Source organism: Carassius auratus, unplaced genomic scaffold (genome assembly GCF_003368295.1).
Source record: "Carassius auratus strain Wakin unplaced genomic scaffold, ASM336829v1 scaf_tig00217097, whole genome shotgun sequence".
NCBI classification, from domain to species: Eukaryota; Metazoa; Chordata; class Actinopteri; order Cypriniformes; family Cyprinidae; genus Carassius; species Carassius auratus.
Genome location: NW_020528893.1, coordinates 71,531 through 90,266, shown reverse-complemented (window position 1 = coordinate 90,266; position 18,736 = coordinate 71,531). Strand labels below are relative to the sequence as shown.

The window sequence follows — 18,736 nt, the reverse complement described above, 5'->3', positions numbered from 1 at the left end:
GTGACAAAGACTGTCATTGTGCCTAACATTTCACAGAATAAAGAAAATCAAATAGGTGTGAAACAAAATGACAGGAAGTAAATTTATGATATATGTATTAGTTTATATAAATAGTTTGGGGTTAGTAGTTAGTAGTTTTATTCAGCAAGTATTCATTAATTTGATCAAAAGTGACATTAAAACAATTACATAACAAAGGATGTTTGGACTATCCTTTCATCTAAGAATTGTAAAAAATATATGATAGTTTCCACAAAAATAATAAAGTAATATTAAAGTGTGATGATAATAATAAATGTTTACCGAGCAGCAGATCAGCATATTAGAATGAATTCTGAAGGGTGACACTGATGGTTGCAGTAATGGATGCTAAAGATGCTATCACAGCAATAAATGACTTTTTAAAGATATATTAAGACAGTTACTTAAAATAATAATTTTTTTTCACTATTGTTTTTACTCTATTTTTGATAAAGTAACTGTAGCCTTGGTGAACATAAAAGACTTCCTACCAACCTCAAGAAGTCCAAAAACATCTAAAATTTACAGTACGCATATGAATTTGATGCGGTGTGAGTTCAAAACACCATTTGACATGAACACTTTTTGACACATCGCTGTAGTTAAGGATAATGCCTTCTCTATGAAGTTGAAATGGCAGCATTTTGACTTGTCTGCCTCTTCAGCCCACCATGCATCTAACATATCCCCCGACAATGGTCAAAAATATGAGGTGTGCTACTTCTTTTTGACACTTCCACCAAGGTCTACCCTGTCCACAATGATTATTTTAGACGACAGTGAGATGTATTGCAGGTAAAACACATTTCAATGACCAGCAGAACCATCCAACTCAGCAGGATTTTATGGTCCCATTAATCGTGAGCGATGACACAATTTGAGTGGCTATATTCAAGAGAAGATCTGCTGAGATGAATGTAAGCAGTCATGCCTATCATTGGTGATGAGAGTTCTGATTATATTAACTGTCCTGGCAGTGTATAAAGAGAAGGTTGAGCCCACCTTAGTCTTTCACTGAAGAATCAGCTCAAACTAAACTGCATTTAAGTTTATAGTATGTTTATGGCAAAAGCATAACTTTTAATGAAAATCTCCAGTGCCTTTATATACAAAAGCTTATATACTTATACATGTATAAATATAGTCTTTTCATCCTAATTTAACAGTTTAACCTCATTAAACATTGTTATTGACTTACACTACAGTTATTTAGAGCTGGTCCACTTGTTTCTTTTGTTATAGTTTGTATTTATTATGGAGTGACTTCATTGTTTGTGAGTGTTAATATTGTCTTGTGTCCATGCTTGTATACAGCAGCACTTGGTACTTATTGTTCTGAGCAACAATGCATGTAAAAGGAAGTGTTGAAGTGATACCATCTGAAAAGGAAGTCAAAGCCACCTAACTTTTACCACTCAATGAAAGTGTGATCCTGTTGGCTTGGTAATGAATTTCCTTAAATGACCAGAGGCTGTGCATTCCTTCACGTTGACTGAGATTATAAAGAGTTGGACCAGACCGTAACCTCCTGTTTTGAAGTTTTGTCTTTCAAACTGACCCAGCCACAATAATAAAGAGTTTATAACAGGACAGCACATATTCAGATACTTATACATTCTTAAAAACAAAGGCCCCAAAGGTTTTTGCAGTGATGCTTTATAGAAGAACTATTTTGGGTTCCCCAAAGAATCTTTTAGTGAACAATCTTTTACATTTTTATTTTTATTGTTTATTTTTATTTTTTAATAAATAATCATTTTGCCAACAATAAATCATTATTTTTAGACTTTTTGTAATCATTCTCTTTTGCTACTTTGTGATGGGTAGGATTCATTTAATAAAAAAGTTCATTAATAATAAAGACCATGTTTAGCTAACACTTAAAGGCAGTACCATAATGCAGCAGTGCTGGGCTGTAAAGCTCCATTGTCTAGTTCAGTCACACACCTTTTGATAACAACATATTTCAAGGTTTATTTTGGGGATAGTTGAACATTTCTCTCATTTGTTTTGGGAAAGTCCAGGTCTGCTGGCTAACAAAAATGTGGTTTCCAGTCCCTCCCTAATAATTCCATCCCAATACTTTAGATCATCCAGTCTGAGTCCATTGTAGAGGTGTTTATTAAAGGGATAGTTCACCCAAATATTAAAATTTTGTCAAAATCATTTAGTCATGTTGTTTAGTCAAGTTTTTCCAAACCTATGACTTTCTTTCTTCTGATGAGCACAAAATAAGATATTTAGAAGTATGTTGGTAACTAAACGGCCAACAGTAACCATTACTAACATAGTACATAATACATCATATTTTTTCCCCACTCTGGAAGTCTGCCATCAACTGTTTTTGCTCAACAGAGACATGAAACTCATACAGGTTTGGAACAAATTGAGGGTGAGTAAATGTTGACTGAATTTAGATTTTGGGTAAATTATCCCTTTGAGAATATTTATTGCTTTGGTCAATCATTTTGCACATTAGAAATGTGCAGCTTGATAATTAAAGATGAATTTGAGACAAGTGACTAGAACTGTGAAAGGTATATTTTGCATTCCAACTATTGATTTCAACGTAACAAAATATAACAAAAATGGTTTGATTCAGTTTTATGAAGGATCCACTCAAAAAACAAAGATAGTCAAACTACAAACCAGTCTTGTTTTCTTCATAAAACGTGTTTGGAAGGCTATCAAAGCTAGCCTTTAATGCATGGACAGAATAAATAGTTACTTTCTTAGACTCTAATTACAAGCCTGGAGATAAGATGTGGCTAAGCTGTAAAATGTGCAAGGACATTTTTTTCTCAGCCGACTGAGACATAGTTAAATTATTTGTCAGCTCAGACAATCAAGACTGGGTCCAGACAGTCAGATTAAGCCGTAAGATACCCCTGCAAAAGGCTGAGCGTTCAACAAAAGCAAGATGAAAGAATCCCAAGCCACTTTTAGCACACAATGATTCTGTCAATACCAGACTCCATAAGTTTGCCTCATGGAGTCGGATCTCACAGAAAGAGTTTAAATTAAAAAGTGTAATGGCAGTCTAAATCCATTCTGACTCATCAATGAAAAACATATTGGATTGTAGAATGGAGAGATTTATCTCAATTTCAGATTGTTATGAACACATAACAGTGGGTCACCCCATGAATTAAAAACAAAAACTTGTGTAGCAGATCTGCAGAAGGAAGATCTCATATACCGTATGTATGTGTATGTGTATATATATATATATATATATATATATATATCTGTGAGCTATTTGTGGCTATTTTTTAATATATATATATATATTTTTCCTATATGGTACTGGGGAAGATTAAGCTTTAGAGACTTGATATTTGGGTAGAAATATAGTAAGTGTTGTCAAAAGGCTCTGAAAGCCATTGTAAATGTTATTTCAATTTTTAATGTTCAGTGAAATTATCATGCAACCTGTGGCAAAGGTAAATTAAGAGTCTGAATTACTCCAGGACATCACAATATAGTATTTGACGTTACATGGCTTAAAGGCACATTATTATCTCTGCAAAGGCATGTGATATTAAATGTTTATTGGTCAGACTAATAATAGCATTATTTAGTCAGCTGTGTGGTTTTCACTTTGGCACAATATTTCACTTTTGAGTATACAGTATGTGTTTTTATCGCTACAGACATGTAACTCTGAAAAACTGCAAAACTTGTTTTGACCCTTGAACCTTTTTGTCTAGCATTCTGCAAAGGTATTCTTATAATCCTGCTATTCTAAATTATAGTCCTGTTTTACATGTAACGTTGTGCTTTTGTTTTCTCAATTCACAGTTATCATCTACTTCAGTGGTTTTCTTTAACCAGTCCCGAGGCATGTTGAGACATTTCTGAGTGCCAGCCCTCTGAAAATCCCCTAAAATGCCAGAGTAAAGAACCTAAAGGCTCCCAGCATGTTTTGCTGTTAAAATCACCCCTGAACCCCTGAATCTGTGAGCTTAAGAATGCACAATAAGCATCTGACTGCCCCGCTGTGTTCAGTGCTAGTTTAAACTGGGGAACGTCTAGCTCTGAAAATATTTACTGAAGGTATTGAGAAGACTACTTACCAAGCAGTGCATTCTAGGTAAAAAAGGATGATTACTACTATCAGCCAAGACCATTCTAGGGAGAATCACCTGACCGTAAATTCATGGGAAAGTCTCAGAAGAGGCCGGCTGTGGTCTCACTGGAGGGGGTGAAGCAATCTCAAAGAAATAAACTGGGATGGAATGATGTGCTGGTCCATGTGATGAAAATTTTAACCTGTACATGTCCCTGCTGTCTCAGCAGTCAGTCTGCCAGGCATGACCGCAGTTTATAGGGAAAAGCAAGTGGGGTACTTTCCCAAGGGGATTATGGCTTCCTTTTTTACAGGTCTATACCTAAAGCATGGGTCTCTCCCTCCCTCTATGAGATTATTCTTCCAGTAGTCTTGTCCTTAGCTTGCTAGCAGGTGACCTTTTGGCACTGCAAGCACTCTTTTTAGTTTTCCAACTGAGATACATTGTGGAGGGCAAAAGACTAAGGCTGAGGTGGTTCCTGAGGATCACACTCTTCCCTTCTGTGTATCCTTTTGCTCAAAGTGTGCAACAATTTCAGAAATCATCTGTGCACTTGATGTAATCTACTATGCAGGCAAAGCCTCGTTTATCTCCATCACTGAAGCGGTTCATTATTTAGGTCCATTTCCTTCCTGTTATTTCTTCTTCCAAACTCTGGACATGGAAAGAGTGTGATTTACTGTAGTGAATAGGTAATCTTCAGAGCGTTTGTGGCCAGATGACATATCATCATTGTGCTCTTCTCTGGAACTCTCCCTCTTCCATCCTGTGCTGATTATGTCATGCCCTGAGGGGTCACAACTTGTCCATCACAGATCAATCCATCACACTGATGGGATCTGGTTGTCATAGCAACCTGTTTGAAGGATAGAAGGAGAATCACAAGGCTTTCTTGCATTTCCTAATGTTTAGTCATTCATCCATCCTCACCTTGTCTCTGTGTGTGTCCACTTATGGAATGAACCAAAATATTTAACTTTTTATAGCATATAGAGATTTTACTAAATTAAAAAAATTGATGATGTATTAATCTAAACAACTTTAAAAAGTAAATTAAGTTATAAAATGAAAAATATGTTTAAGTAATTTTTTTAAGTAAATAATGCTGCAGTTATTTGCAGAAAAATAATATTGTCATATATTATTATATCTGTTTTCTAATTTATTTATTAAATAGGTAAAATGTAATTACTCTAGCCTTCGGAGTCAAGTGAAACCATTCTAATATGCTGATTTGCTGCTCATGGAAATTTTCTCATTTTTTATCAATGTTGAAAACAGTTGTGCTACCTAATATTTCTGTGGAATGCAAATTAAACAATATATAAAAAATAGACAGAAATATGCTACTTGCATCTATGATAATTTTATCCCTTTTTAGAAATCACGCAGAACAAAATTAATCACATAAATGCATTAATTGTGTAAAAATATAATAGAATATTTACAGATACTACAATACATTCTTACCTTTTTCATTTTTCAACATTTTAACTTTGTATGTCCATAAATCACATTAATGAAATGTTAGCATATCTGGCCACCATGGCACTTTTGTATGCTACTGTGGAGTTTTGTCTCCGGTGAGTCCAAACTAATGAGAGTGACCTTTGATTCTCTCTGGAGTCTCAAAGGCCGGGTGAGTCGTTCTGCAGGTAAAGAGTGGCTGCACTCCTGCATCTGAGCACAGAGCTCAGATCAATGCTGCATTTGCATTAATCACTCCAGAGTGCTCATTCACAGCTAACACATGATGACTGATGAGTGTGTGAGTGGGAACATGTGTGAGGAGTGGGTTATGAAGCGTCCGGGCTGTGGAACCGAGCCAGGAGCTAATCAGGCTATTGCACATCTGTGTGCATGGGAGAAACACCAGCATGGAAAACTCCATAGTATTCCACCAACAGTTGTCATTCTAGTTCCCCCCCCCAGGGGGAAAAAAGATCACATACCCAGTACATCTGGCATGAAGAGGCAAAGTGATCATGAGCAGGCCCATATTTAATGTGCAGCCCTATATGGATATTGTGAAATTCAGAAGAACAGATTTGAATGTGACAAAATGTGCTAAACATGCTACAATAACAGTAATACACTTTTATTGGTTGCTGAAAGGATAATCATATTAATTTAAATAATGTATAAAACAAAACACAAATGGCAAAGATCGTTATAGGATAAAAAAAATAATAATAATAATAATAATTAAAGATACACCACTTTAGGGATTGTGATGTTAAAGAAAAATACATCACAAATAATAAATTACAAATTTTAAATGTTTAAATGTACCATATGAAGCAGAGTGAGATATATCAGTTTCTGTGAAGATATGTGCATCCCCACCTGGACATTATTATTACTCAATAATGATATACTGGGTTTATGAGTTTTACTGGGAAACTCAAACAGCTTTGTCACACCAAAGAGGATGCTTACAGAAGTGGGGATAAAATCTTGTATAACCAGGCCAGGAACAGACTAAAAAAGGAGATCAGAGTGGCTAAAAATTACTCTAAAAACCTGAGAATGATCAGCCGATGATTCAGGGTCATTATGAACTTAAGATCATCTCCTTGTACAAGACACCACCCCCAGAGTCTGTGAAGAATCAACAGCTGGCTGTCGATCAGAATGTGTTTTACTGTCTATTTGAAAAGGCCAGTCTACCACCCCACAACCATTCTGATCTGCACTTCAGACATACATCTACCCCTCCTGCAACCCCCCTTCCTCCCTCCCCCAGCATCCAACCTGAGCTTAAGATTTGTGTAGAGGATATGAACCGGGTCTTCAGGAAGTAGAAATCTAAGTAAGCTTCAGGCCCAGACAGTGTTTCATCTACCTGTTTAAAAGTTTGTGCTGACTGAACTGGCTCCCAACTTCACACAGATCTTCAACAGATCTCTGGAGCTGTGTGAAGTTCCCTGCTGCTTCAAATGTTTCACCATCATTCAGGTCCCCAAAAAGCTCAAAATTACTGGACTTAATGATTACAGACCTGTTGCTCACACATTTGTGGTCAAGAAGTCATGTGAAAGATTGGTCCTAGCCTACCTGAAGGACATCACTGGACCTTTGCTGGATTTTTTTTCAGTTTGTCTACAGAGCAAACAACATGGTGCAAACAACAAACAGATTACCTGGGAATTATGCAAGGATACTATTTTTGGACTTCAGTTTGGCCTTCAAAACCATCAAGCCTGACCTTCTTTCAGACAAACTGACCTAGCTCTCCATGCCCACCTCCATCTGTCACTGGATCACCAGCTTCCTGACAGACAGGCAGTAGCTAGTGAGGCTGGGCAAACACATCCAGGGCTATCACCATCAGCACTGGCGCCCCTCAGGGTTGTGTTCTCTCCCCACTGCTCTTCTCCTTCTACACGAATGACTGCACTTCAAAGGACCCCTATGTCAAACTTCTGAAGTTTGCAGACGAGACTACAGTCATCGGCCTCATCAAGGACAGTGTCGAGTCTGCTTACAGACAGGAGGTTAAAGAGCTGGCTGTCTGTTGCAGTCACAACAACCTGCAGCTCAGCATGCTTAAAATGGTGTAGATGATCATGGACTTGGAGAAACCCCTAAGCACCCCCCCCACTCACCGTTAAGAACAGCACTGTGGCTGCGGTAGAGTCATTCAGACTCCTGGGCACCACCTGACCTGGGACCTGAAGTGGGACACTCACATTGACACCATTGTGAAAAAGGCCCAGCAGAGGTAGTACTTCCTCGGTAGTACCCCGGTGACATATCCAACTTAAGAAAGGCAATTTAAGGAAGAGTTATAGAGGTTTGCCATTGCTTCCTTCAGAGTTTGTCATTAACCTGAGGCAGTGGGGGTCTGACAGTGTGGTGGGCCAGATCAGCTCGAGTATATGGGATCGGTAAGCTGATAGAAGCACACTGGAACAGATTGAATAACAGGCTAAGTGAGCTGTGAAACAGATCAATGCAGTGGTTTGGTAGCCGTAATTCAGTTTAGTCCCTGAACCTGCACCTCAATCAACTTTCATCGTCTGGCACTGAGATAAGTGCATCATATAAGTCACATTGAAAGCTCAAGTCACACACAAAAAAAGGCTTTTCTTCAATGACAAATATCCTAAAATCTTAACACAAAGCAGGTAGTAGCTTAGACACTTTATCTGTTATAGGATGCTCAAGAGAACGCTTCGGTACTGTACTGCCACAGTTTTATGCACCAGTTTGCCAAAGAGGCCCCATACGCCTTGTCAAAGCTGGAATATTTAAGTTCACACCGGTTTTATAACTCTCACCACACTCATTTTAAGTAGCCACCAGAGCAATAAAGCTGCAGGGTTACGGCTCTCTCCTCATGAGTTCTGGATGCTAGTGTTGTAGCAGAGGAGGGATACAAGCAGTCCGGTGAAGCAAACACAAGACAAGTCATTACAAGCTTCCTGGTATTATTTCGGCTACTTTGAACTTGTGATTACTGCTATGGGTGCGTTAACTCGTCTTTGATTAAGTCCCTTGCATCGGTCGTTTTTGTCCTTGTTGTCACTTCATGCAACCAGTTTATCTCTGTCTTACTTTCAACCTCCTTATCTCCCTTCAGCCATAGCCTGCCTGGCGGTCACATTTTCAGATTAGTTGTCATTAGAGATGGCTCAAAGATTAGAATGTGAGATTTTGGTATTTTGGGAGACGCACTGCAGCTGTGTTGAGGAGATAGCTGTATTCTCACACCTGAGACTGAGTTTAAGCTTAGAGTACAAAGTCTGAATGTCATCAAAAGGAAGCTGTCTGGAATAATTAAAAAGTTTTATAGACTTCATACTTTTTCTGTTAGAGGAAAACGTCATGCATTGAAAATCTGGTGTATTGAAATAATGTGCACACATTTAGTAGTATTTGAAAACACACAAAGGCTGAAAGTGGGACCCAAGAAGTGTGTTCTGTGCTGATCATTTAGTCAAATAAAATGTATACATTTATTTGCAATGCGTTGGATGCAGAATATAAAAACAAGAAACATTTGCAAAGAAAATGTATTTTAACTAGCATCGGGTTTTGAAGTGATTTTGAAGTGATTTTGATGAAATGTAAAGTTTGCATGTGTCTTAGTTTAGCAAAGTGTTTCAACCAAGTGTCCAAATTCACAGTTTAATCCAGGGTTCCTCAAATCTTGTCCTGGAGGGCCAATGCGCTGCAGAGTTTAGCTCCAACCTTGATCAAACCCACCTACCTGTGGTTTTCTAATGATCCTGACGACGTTGATCAGCATGCTCAGGTGTGTTAGATTAGAGTTAGAGCTATACCCCACAGGGAAGTGGACCTCGTTGGTCAGATTTGAGGATCCCTGAACACTCTAATCCAATTGTGTTACATTTCTTTAAAATAACTGCCATTTAAATTGATATTTTGTTATGTAATGCAACAACACTCTTATGTTTAAAGAAGAAGAAGAAAAAGCATTACTGTGTTATCAGAAATACAAAGAACTTTACAATGACCTCTAAGATAATGAGCTCCAATTGTTGGGGGATGTAAGCCAGCATAGCATAGCATAGCATAGCATAGCATAGCATAGCATAGCATAGCATAACATAACAACATAAAACATAACATAAAACATAATATAACATAACATAAAACATAACATAACATAACATAACATAACATAACTAAATCCAGAAAAACCGGCAACGTCTCCAAGATGCTTCAAGAGACCGACGTGCTATGATTCATGATAAACTATGTGCAAGTGCACCTAGGACAAAAGCTGCTTTAAACACAAAATATTACACAAAGGATTAAACCAAATGTTGATTTAATTTAGTTAATAGAAGTTCATTAAAAAAGAAAATATGTTTATGACATAATTTTTGACAGAATCCTCATTTTAGAGCATTTTTGTATGCCTAATTTTTTTTAAAGTAATGTAGCTTTGCAGGTAGGTTTCTTGAAACATTTAGTTTTTTTTTGACATCAAGGTTTCTTGAGACATTGCATGGTTTCCTATTGACACACTACAGCAAATTCTTTAATTATATTGCTAATACTTAAAATTCCAGTACACTATAAAAGTAATGAGGCCTTCAAATACTTCCTGTGTATATTGGGAGGCCGTAGAGGGAAAAAAGGTTAAGAACCACAGCTTGTGGTTTTGTAGGGATTGTGTTGTTAACAAATGATTTAAAAATTGTAAAACTTTACAATGAACTGAGATAATGAGCTCATAAAACAACATTTGGACTATTTTTTGGGATGCTAGCTCACATAATATTGAGCTCCTGTTGTTATCAACAAAGGGTTTCCTCTAATTCTGTGGTAGTCAATCTTTTGACTGAAAGACCCCCCGCCCCCAATTGTCCAACACAATATCTGAAGACCCCTGCTCCTTTATTAACAAAAACTAGACTTGTTTAAAAATGTAATTAATTATAATTCACTTTTTGAGTTAGTAGCAGTTTCAAGAATGGCTTGAACGTTATCTAGGGGGAGGAATAAACAAAATTTCTTGATTTTGTGCCATGCTATTTTTTGTACTATACTATTTTAGTAATTGAAATAACTTTTAAAAGTCATCCTTCGAGGCCCCCTAGTGGGCCCCGGCCCTTGGTAGAGAACCACACACTGGTCTAATTGTGTTTTTAATGTTGAGTCAGGACTTCCTGTGAATATTTCCAATGGCCATTCTTAGAGAGGGTGCATATAGAGGTCAATCCCACTTTCCTGTGGTTGAGTATTTCGCCACTTATCTTTTACTGCACCTGCAAGAATATCTTTTAATGTATAAATGCAGCTTGCAGCCTGTCACTTTTATTTGACTGGGCATAGTGTGACATTTACATTCAGCATAAAAAAATAACTGAATTCCTGAAGTTTATTATCTCATTGACATTTCTGAACAGTTTCTTATGTATGTGTGATGTTTTATTGGTGGCCTCCTACATTATTGTCAATGTAGCAGAGAGCTGCGTAAAATAGTTTCTAATACTTACTTATTTGGTGATAAGAAGTCAATGTTCTTGAAAACAGACATATTTGAATGTGCGCCAGCAGAATGCATACAGATAATGTGAGAGCGGAAACTCAGCTGAAAAACAGAGGGAACATGTGAGTGGACAGAGCTGCAGTGCTTCAGAAAGTAAAAAAATAGTTAGATATAACTGTTTAAAAAAAAAAAGAAAAGAAAAAAAGGAGTTGCCATCACTGTACATTCCCTGTGAAAACAGGAAACTACAAGGCGGACACAGGGAGGAGTGTAACTGTTCATTTGATCTCTGTTGACTGGAGGCTTGGCATGTTCAGCTTTGACCTTCGTGGCTCAAAAACAAGTTCATAAAAGATGAAACCTGTGGTGAGGTACCTAGAATAGGAACTTTGACTGCCCTGTTGACATGGAACATTGAATCATATTTACCGCTGTTGTGGAAAACTGTTTGGTTACCCATCCTCCTCATTTTTTGGCATGAGCCAGAGCAGATATGGATTTTGATGCTCGCTGTCTATGTATCAGACCATCTATGTGTCTGCTTTAATAACGTTTTTGAAGAAGAACAGATTTTTTTTTCCCAACACTGTGAGGGCCTTTTTGCAAACATTTATGTAAAAACAGAAAACGAGAATAATGGTGTTGCTAATTTGGACTATTCATACACACGATTGCTGGAAACAAAAGCAGTTCATAATGCCTCTTCAAAATGAATGAAAACATTTTAATCATGGGAAAATTTGACAATGCATATCACCTATCCTCAGTGGCAAAAACAGATTTTCTATAAAACTGAGAAGAAGGACTAAATGTAGAAGTCTGGATTGATTTAGTAACATGCAGATGAAAAAATATCCATCAAAGAGTGACTTGCAAAATTCATTTCCCAATTATCTTTGTGACTATACAGATATATCATCATTCTAGAGCATGTGACAAATGAAAATAATAAATTCTACATTGCAGGCAGTACATTCTGGCAGTCAAATATTCGCTGTGCTCTGTTTGGGTTAGAAGGGTTCGCTTAGAAGGAAGCCAGGTCAGCATTTCTTTTTTAACCTGCATCAAAAGATGTCTTTTTAACCAAAAGCACACTTAAAACTACCATAGATAAAATCTTTCCCCACATTCATCCCTGTTAGGTTTCAAAGTGCACAGTTATCTGCCATGTTACTTTATCTGCTTGTCCCTATATTTTCTACACAGAAAACTGCTTTTGTGACCAGCAGATACAAACAGTTAGAAACAGGCATATGCGAATAATATTTATGGATAATTAAGGATAATATTTATGTTTAAATTATGAAATTATTTAAGCACCATCTGAAAAATTAATTTATTCCATTCATTTATTATGACTTATTCCACTGAATGATTGTATTAATCATCTGGCTAATTGGCTTGGCTGATATGCATCAGTGGGACACTAATGATTCTTATGAGAGTGCTACATTTTTCAATGCAGGATGACATACTTGCTCCATAATCACTGCTGGAAGGATTGTGTGTAATGTTAATTAAGCCCTATAAACTCTCTTTATTTGACCACATAGTTCAACCAAGGCGAAACAAATCTTTCTATCTCCATTTCGATTTGTTTGAAACAATTAAATTGGCACCAAGGGCTTCTAATTCTTAAAAACACAGCTTGTAGATTTGATTCAATCTTTCTTCCATTCTTTTTTTACCTGACTATATATGCACCAGCGGATTATGCAATAACCTACACAGAGGCGGCATTGCTTTGAATGCATCAGTCATGTATGTGTATGTCATTTCAGTTACGTAACTGTCTCATTAAAGTGACAGAAACTCAGCTTTGATACGGATGACTTGGAATGCAAGAGAAACCCAGGATAAACAAGTCTTTGCTAAGTCACTGTGGTGGGAGAGTGGCTGTTTTTTTTTTTCATGCTTCATCCCTCAGTTCTTTACAGAAGTAAATCCCCACTCTGGTATTCTGTCATACACAGTCCAACAGTGTACAGTGAACTTTCTATGACTTTTCTCAAAAACAGTTTTTGGCATATTATTCCCTACCCCTTCTTCAGGAACTTAACTTGCCATGCAAGTAATTTATAAACACTGCAGTAATTTTCTTAATATTGTCAGGAAAGCATTTGTGAGTGACAATATAATACTAATTAAGAAAAATCTTTGGCATAAATTCTACCCACTAGGGAGACTATAAATGCAACAAAATTACTCAAGTAGCGTTCTGTAATTTGTCTGTCTGGCATTACCTGTTTGTTTGCAAATCTCTACTAAATTAGTCTTGTAAATGTAAATTACACAACAAGGTTCGTGGAAATGTTTTGGGAGTCATAAAAAAGGGCATTTCTATAGACGGTCACTTGAATGTGTAATATAGGCCCACCCACATGTAATCAAATGCTGTCATCATCTTTTGCGCTTGCTTATGATAATGGGAGCTTATTGGGTAAGATGTTATCCTAATGGGGCATAATTGCTCTATTAAGTGCCATCATTACAAATTCTCCCTGCATCTCATAGTCAATTATGTCTGTTCCGTTAACGCCATTATCTTTGTCATCATTGGTGCCGTATGACCAATCAGCGACTGATGACTGGCTGGGAAAGAAGCTATTTTTTTTATATATATAAATGCTTTCACTGTCAAAGAGAAAAACTGCACTCTGAAGAAATAATAAAAGGGCCCTTGATGAGAATCAGCATTAGGAATGCTTCTGAAATTTATAAATGTTACTGCAAGACAGCTGCACATTTGGAGAACAGAAGTAAAGCAATTTTTTTAACACTATAACATTCAAGAATGGACTGTGAGTTTGTGGAGCTGCATCACTTTTAAGTCGCCATTAAATGGAAATAGCAACAGATCTTTTTTGATGTACATTGGTTGCATTGTCATTACAGTGAAATAAACTATATACTGTATTATGCATTATGACTAGGCCTATATGATGCATCCAGGGGATCTAAGGTGATTTATTCTAGGAGAGATTCTTATATCAAAACATAATTTTTTAATTAGTAATATCCATTGCTAAGAATTCATTTGGACAACTTCAAAGGCAATTTTCTCAGTATGTCTCAGTTTTTAGAATAGTTGTATCTCACCCAAATATTGTCCTGTCTTAATAAACCATACAGCAATGGAAAGCTTGTATGTATAAATCTGATGTATAAATCTCAATTTGAAAAAAAAAAAAATTACACTTGAAAGTGACATTCAGCCAAGTATGGTGACCCATACTCAGAATTCAGGCTCTTTTGGAGTTCACTGTGTGTGCACTTTGGATTTAACCCATCCCAATGTCAATGTCACCCAATGTCACAAATAAGTTATTACATTTCTGAGATGCTTTCATGTTTCACAGAAAGAGTGAACAAAAAGGCAAATTTTGTAGAAAAGGAAAATAATCTCAAAAGGCTCAGTTATGGCTTTTTTATATTTATCTGTTGAGAAATACTTCTCGCAAACTTTTGCATTCTTCTGTCTGTATGTATAATTTTTTTTAGGGAACATGGTTTTTTGTTTTTCCTTTTTACTCATGACACGCATTTTTACACCGGTTCAGACACCTGACGTTACTGTAGCTTGTACTGAGCCAGGATTTTATGCCAACAGTATTAATTTGCATTACTAATGAGTTTCTTATTTGAAAGTATTTTGTGACACATGCATCATTTGTTTTTAATGAGGTTTTTTAAAATGAAGTACACTTCCATTGAGGAATGGAACAGGTTTCATAGGGATGGGATGTACACAGGTGTTTTGATGAGGAGACTGCTGGTAGCATGAATATGCAAAGAGGTGAATAAATGAAGGTTTTCTTGAAGGCAGTGTTGGGGACAGCCCTTGTGTGCATGAGACATTGACTTGCAGATGCTAAATGAGGAAGAGACCAAACAGAGTGGATGCACTTTTTAAACTCTGTTTGGCATCAAACTTTATTTTCTATAACGAAGATGCGATGGAGAAACAGAATGGTCATAGCTGTGAAGTTGGTCTCCTACCTCTTGATATTTTCTCATCAAGTTCTCACAGTTTTACTATCACTTGAATAATACACTGAAGACTGGAGGAATGGATTCAGAAAATTCAGTTTTGACATAACAGGAATAAATTACATTTAAAACATTTAATTTACTTTTAAATTTGTAATAATATTCCATAACCTTGGTGATCATAAGATACTTTTTATAGAAACATTAAAGGAGTAGTTTTCTCCCAAAAATAAAAATGTGCTGAAATTTTACTTACACATTAGGAGAATTTTAGCATTACACAACTTGCTCACCAGTGTATCCTCTAAAGCGAGTGGGTGCCATTAGAATGAGAGTTTTAACAACAGATAAATAACATCACAATAATCAAAATGCCTCCAGCAGATCAATTTATGTCCTGTGAAGTGAAAAGCTGCATGTTTCGTAAGAAACAAAGCAATCATTAGGCATAATGTGAAACGTCACTTCTGGCCAAAATGGATGAACTGTATATAATTCATAATGAAGCTTGCTCCAGTAAAAACAGTTTTAAATATTTTTTAGGTCTAAACAGTGCATTATCGGTTCATATTTCTCTCCTGATTGAGAAAAGATTGCTTTTTCATTGGAGAAAGCAATATCATGCATGGAGTAATTGTATTTTAGCTGGAAGCAACAGTTTAAAGTTAAAAACGTCTTAATGATAAATTTGTTTCTTACAAACACACAAAATGTAAATTGATAGACTGGAGTCATGAGGATTACTTGTGGATTATTGTGATATTTTTATCAGACGTTCCAATAAAGACATTAACTCATCTTAATCTTGGATGGCCTGAGGGTGAGTAAAATGTATTTGTTTGAAGGCAATTTGCTTGACATTTTAAATATTCTCTTTAATGTCTTAAGCATCTTATCATTTTAAAGTTTACATCATCGGGACTTGTTTGCATTTCTAAAATATGCTGCTAATTCCTAGACTTCTGAAAGGATATCCAGTCTCCCCTGACCTCCAGCACACAAAGCACTCCGTCTGTTGCTATGCTTATGAGGATGAATTGCAATTGTTTGTGTGAAGTGATTTACAACACTGCTCTGCGAGTAAGTAGAATTGTTTTCTGAGTTGAGTCAGTTGTGGTCTGACTGCATACCAGAAGCATTGGCTAGAGGGTTACGAGAACGTGAAGTGATCAAGAAACAGGAGCAGTCAAGTTTTATCAGCCAGCATTTTCTGATTGTTTGGGAAAAGCAGGTAATTAATTTTTTGATCCAGTAAAATTCTAAAACCTTCAATTTAATTTTGAATTGTGGATAAAAATAAAGATCTTGTGCTTTTGAGATAATCTAGTTAATGATAAACAGTTTAGATTTTACAAACGTCTGTAGTGGCGAGGCTGTTGAATTCCCCAGGGTTCTGTTTCGTCCCATAATATAATATAAATCCAACTTAAATTTCCAGCTGTTTGAAGTGTGCAGGTGCCTTTAATGGCACATTATGTTGGTAAATGCATTTCAGCATGTGTGTATAATATACGTGTATAACACATCAAAATTAAGGCTTGATGTGTTGCACTGGAGTTTTTTTTTTTTGTATACAAACGTGCATGTTGTAGAACGGATAAGTGTGAAATCTGCTCTATTTGATAAGAATGTGATTATCTGAAAGCATATAAATGCTGAAAGGTTGGAAGACCACAAGACATGTCCAAATCTAATGTTCATGTGTCCTCCTGTTAAGATGCCTTTATCTGGTTGTTTTTTAAGGGAGCGTACATAGATTCATTGCTTACTGTATGATGACCCACAATTGGCAGTTGGTCAAAATTTACGAATACATGTGTTAGTTTATTCTTTCAAATATAATTTAAACATGCTTTAGATATAACTCTTTAATTGATTTATTGGATTCTTATTTCTGATCTCTTTAATCAACTTTCAAAGCTGCTGTAAATTTTTTATTTAGTTGTTTTATTTTTGCATACAGTAGATTCACACTTTTAAAACACTTCACAAGTGTTCTTTTCCATTCTGTTGTGCCTCACACTTTCCTCACTCCCCTTACTCTCCTCTTTTTCCTTCAGTACCTCCATCATTTGTCTGTTACCTAACAGAACAGAAAATTGCAATTCACCAGCAATTTAGAGCATGGATGAAGTGTTCGAAGGAAGGCCTCAATTCTCTCTTTGGCTTATATCTTGACAGCTTCCGTGATCCTATCTTTTATTTATTTGTGTCAGTATGTCACACTCGTCTTTGTTTAAGCTACCCATTTATTTATTCGTTTTTGTGGACCGAGATAGCAAATCCATCATCTTTCTGATTTGTCACAGGTGTAGTTATAGATCAGAGAGTTTACATCCATTTCACTCTCCCCATTTGCATTTTAGGGTCACTGTTGGTGGAGGGGTGCAATTCTGTATAGTTGTTTTCATCCAAAAGTGTGCCTGCCAATTCCTCACCCCTTTATCACATCCATCAGAATGCAGTGGCTACTGCGAACACATGTGGGGTGGGACTCAGAGGGCACAGGCTCATAGGAAGCCATTGACTCGTGAATAACCTCTATGTGTTTGCCTAGGAAGACACCAGAAGCCACAGACACAATAAAGGATGCAGACGGCAGCCTGGCTTTAAATCTCTATACAAAGGAAGGTCCTCTCCAATAGCTCTGTGGTGTGACTAGCACATAACAAGTGCAGCTTGTGTCTGTTGAGTGGGTGGATGGACTAACATGCCACGTTTGTGCTTGCATTTGTGTCATCTGGTTATTTTGCATTCTGCAGCTGTCATTTTGCATTTTTACGATTCACAGTGTTTAAATGTACATGCATAAAGACTGCTGAGGACACATGTTGACTGAACTGCTCCAAAAGCAATTAATGAATAGATTCTTTATGTTTCTAATTAATAGAATAAAACTATTAATAGAAAATACAAACATCCAAAATCAAATTCTTTATGTATGTGAGCTGACTCTGAATTCCGATTGGAAGAGCACTTTCAAAGCAGCTGTAAATTGTAGATAAACGCACACCTGTAATCACACATGGTGTGAATGAATGAACTTTATTACTTGGTGGATGAATAATTTAAATTTATAAAAAAAATGATGTGGGCTGATGCTATGTGTATGTTGATGTAAACAATATATTTGGTGGATTTTTTTATTTTATTTTATTTTCATTATTTTACTGCAATTTGTTTTTCCATTCGTATTATTTTATCATCATATTTCGAACTATTCTATTCAGTTTCAAGTTCCAACTAATTCATATTCAGTGCCAATAGCTCTGTCCGTATCATTTTGAGTATTCTCAGTCTTATTAATGGTTTTCTAGGCTATATCCCCTATAGCACTTCTATGCAAAGATGTTAGCCAAGTCTGCTTAAATGAATAAATGTAAAGTCTTATGCCCACAGGCAGCTCTAACAGGTTGGAGGGGCTGCCTGCATGCAGACTGAAGCTGAAGCAGATTGCAGGCATCTGGCATGCCAATGTTGTACTGTTTCCCCCCTTAGTGAGTGAACCTGCTGCAGAAGTCCTCCAGTCCCAGACAAAAGCACTCAATCATGGTATAGTGTTGTGCTGAGGTCAGGGATTTGGCCCCTGACCTTCAGTTCACTCCTGCAAAATATACACTTTGGGGTGTAGGCAGCATAAGTTTATTGCAATCCTTAAATCAAGCTACACACAATGTTGCAACGCATG

At 36.6% G+C, this 18,736-nt stretch overlaps 1 protein-coding gene across 1 annotated transcript in view; it reads left to right on the top strand.

The window, feature by feature from the left end:
* LOC113099992 (kinesin-like protein KIF26A) overlaps positions 1-18,736 on the top strand; it is a 68,982-nt gene that overhangs the window by 1,140 nt on the left and 49,106 nt on the right. The window lies entirely within an intron of this gene.